Below are 3,811 nucleotides of genomic sequence, written 5' to 3' on the forward strand. Positions count from 1 at the left end.
TTAATATTTATATTGGTTAAACAAAAATTGTACATGTGTGGATACAATAATTATGTATGTTGAAATAAAATGATATTTTATAATGAAATATGTATGTATAAAAGATAAAATTATAGAAATATATATATTACAATAATTAGATGAAATTCTTGTTATATTGGTAAAACAAGTATAAATTAAAAATGAAAATATGGATTACGAATGCTATATAAAAATGGCCGTAATCGAATGGATTTTTACTTATATATTTAAAATTTTACCCAAAGGCGAAATATTGAATTTTATTCAATATAATAAAAATCATGGAATTATATAAAGTGAAAAATCTATATATCTATATATCTATTATATTGCTTATTTCGATTCAAATATATGAATGGAATATGAAGGAAAAACATTATTCTGGTTGATCCTGCAGTAGTTATATGCTTGTCTCAAAGATTAAGCCATGCATGTCTAAGTACACACGAATTAAAAGTGAAACCGCAAAAGGCTCATTATATCAGTTATGGTTCCTTAGATCGTTAACAGTTACTTGGATAACTGTGGTAATTCTAGAGCTAATACAAGCAATTAAAACATGAACCTTATGGGACATGTGCTTTTATTAGGCTAAAACCAAGCGATCGCAAGATCGTTATATTGGTTGAACTCTAGATAACATGCAGATCGTATGGTCTTGTACCGACGACAGATCTTTCAAATGTCTGCCCTATCAACTTTTGATGGTAGTATCTAGGACTACCATGGTTGCAACGGGTAACGGGGAATCAGGGTTCGATTCCGGAGAGGGAGCCTGAGAAACGGCTACCACATCTAAGGAAGGCCAGCAGGCGCGTAAATTACCCACTCCCAGCTCGGGAGGTAGTGACGAAAAATAACAATACAGGACTCATATCCGAGGCCCTGTAATTGGAATGAGTACACTTTAAATCCTTTAACAAGGACCAATTGGAGGGCAAGTCTGGTGCCAGCAGCCGCGGTAATTCCAGCTCCAATAGCGTATATTTAAAGTTGTTGCGGTTAAAACGTTCGTAGTTGAACTTGTGCTTCATACGGGTAGTACAACTTACAGTTGTGGTTAGTACTATACTTTATGTATGTAAGCGTATTACCGGTGGAGTTCTTATATGTGATTAAATACTTGTATTTTTTCATATGTTCCTCCTATTTAAAAACCTGCACTAGTGCTCTTAAACGAGTGTTATTGTGGGCGGTACTATTACTTTGAACAAATTAGAGTGCTTAAAGCAGGCTTCAAATGCCTGAATATTCTGTGCATGGGATAATGAAATAAGACCTCTGTTCTGCTTTCATTGGTTTTCAGATCAAGAAGGTAATGATTAATAGAAGCAGTTTGGGGGCATTAGTATTACGACGCGAGAGGTGAAATTCTTGGACCGTCGTAAGACTACTTAAGCGAAAGCATTTGCCAAAGATGTTTTCATTAATCAAGAACGAAAGTTAGAGGTTCGAAGGCGATCAGATACCGCCCTAGTTCTAACCATAAACGATGCCAGCTAGCAATTGGGTGTAAGCTACTTTTATGGCTCTCTCAGTCGCTTCCCGGGAAACCAAAGCTTTTGGGCTTCCGGGGGAAGTATGGTTGCAAAGCTGAAACTTAAAGGAATTGACGGAAGGGCACCACCAGGAGTGGAGCCTGCGGCTTAATTTGACTCAACACGGGAAAACTTACCAGGTCCGAACATAAGTGTGTAAGACAGATTGATAGCTCTTTCTCGAATCTATGGGTGGTGGTGCATGGCCGTTCTTAGTTCGTGGAGTGATTTGTCTGGTTAATTCCGATAACGAACGAGACTCAAATATATTAAATAGATATCTTCAGGATTATGGTGCTGAAGCTTATGTAGCCTTCATTCATGGTGGCAGTAAAATGTTTATTGTGTTTGAATGTGTTTATGTAAGTGGAGCCGTACTGTTGGTTTGTCCCATTATAAGGACACTAGCTTCTTAAATGGACAAATTGCGTCTAGCAATAATGAGATTGAGCAATAACAGGTCTGTGATGCCCTTAGATGTCCTGGGCTGCACGCGCGCTACAATGAAAGTATCAACGTGTATTTCCTAGACCGAGAGGTCCGGGTAAACCGCTGAACACTTTCATGCTTGGGATTGTGAACTGAAACTGTTCACATGAACTTGGAATTCCCAGTAAGTGTGAGTCATTAACTCGCATTGATTACGTCCCTGCCCTTTGTACACACCGCCCGTCGCTACTACCGATTGAATTATTTAGTGAGGTCTCCGGACGTGATCACTGTGACGCCTTGCGTGTTACGGTTGTTTCGCAAAAGTTGACCGAACTTGATTATTTAGAGGAAGTAAAAGTCGTAACAAGGTTTCCGTAGGTGAACCTGCGGAAGGATCATTATTGTATAATATCCTTATCGTTAATAAACATTTGTTATAATACAAATAAATACAATTTACCAAAATAAAAATATTACAAAATGATTCCACGGAATCAAAAGTTAAAGTCAAAATAAAATGAAGATGGCTTTTATTTTATATGTGGGGCTTGGCAACCTATAAAAAGACTTTAACATTATTAATGTTGTTGTGCGTATTTGTGGCAGTACCTACTACAACAATGGCGTTTCCTATAAAAACAAATTCTCGAAAATGGAAATCGAAGAAACTGAACAAAATTTGAAAGTAGAAGTCGAATTAAAATTAAAATAATTTTGAATGTGGTATTCAAATAAGTGTGTGTGTATATGGACCATAATATACACGCGTTGCGAATATGTATTGTTCATCTATGTTATGAGCATACGTTGGCTAATGCAACAACCTAAAATATACAATGTTTGTACCTGTCATCCATCAGGTTAATGTTTTATATAAATTTTGCAGTATGTGTCACCCAAAATAGCAAACCATAACCAGATTTTTATGATACATAATGCTTATATGAAACTAAGACATATCGCAACATTTATTTTTAGGTATAAAAATAAATTTATTGAAGGAATTGATATATGCCAGTAAAATGGTGTATTTTTAATTTCTTTCAATAAAAACAATATTGATATTATATAAAAATGAATTATAAAACTCTAAGCGGTGGATCACTCGGCTCATGGGTCGATGAAGAACGCAGCAAACTGTGCGTCATCGTGTGAACTGCAGGACACATGAACATCGACATTTGAACGCATATCGCAGTCCATGCTGTTATGTACTTTAATTAATTTTATAGTGCTGCTTGGACTACATATGGTTGAGGGTTGTAAGACTATGCTAATTAAGTTGTTTATAAATTTTTTATAAGCATATGGTATATTATTGGATTAAATAATGATTTTATTCATAATATTAAAAAAAGAATGAAAAACATTATCTCACATTTGAATGTGAAAAACGAAGAGAAATATTTTCTTTTTCAATCAAATAATACTGAGAAATGTCTAGCATAAAAAATTGAAATATTTTTCATCTAGAATTGTCTCTTATTAATGATTCGGAAAAAGAAAAATCTTGGTTTTGTTATTATTCTTCGTTGTTCGTTAAATGGATAAAAAAATAACTTTGCTTACAAGAACTATTGGAACTATTTATAACGAATTTAATTGATTGTTTTATCATTTATATATAAAGAATTTATGGCAAAATATAGTTATATATACAACCTCAACTCATATGGGACTACCCCCTGAATTTAAGCATATTAATTAGGGGAGGAAAAGAAACTAACAAGGATTTTCTTAGTAGCGGCGAGCGAAAAGAAACAGTTCAGCACTAAGTCACTTTGTCTATATGGCAAATGTGAGATGCAGTGTATGGAGCG

General features: G+C 34.8%; 1 non-coding gene and 1 pseudogene across 1 annotated transcript; both read left to right on the top strand.

Moving 5' to 3' along the window:
- The first annotated feature begins 399 nt into the window (after positions 1-399).
- Positions 400-2,392, top strand: LOC117149512. The gene has a single exon (XR_004460348.1). It is a non-coding gene; the product is annotated as a small subunit ribosomal RNA (ribosomal RNA).
- A 684-nt stretch (positions 2,393-3,076) lies between these two features.
- LOC117149510 lies at positions 3,077-3,254 on the top strand (annotated as a pseudogene).
- Positions 3,255-3,811: the final 557 nt, after the last annotated feature.

The sequence above is a fragment of the Drosophila mauritiana genome, unplaced genomic scaffold, assembly GCF_004382145.1.
Source record: "Drosophila mauritiana strain mau12 unplaced genomic scaffold, ASM438214v1 U_235, whole genome shotgun sequence".
NCBI lineage: Eukaryota > Metazoa > Arthropoda > Insecta > Diptera > Drosophilidae > Drosophila > Drosophila mauritiana.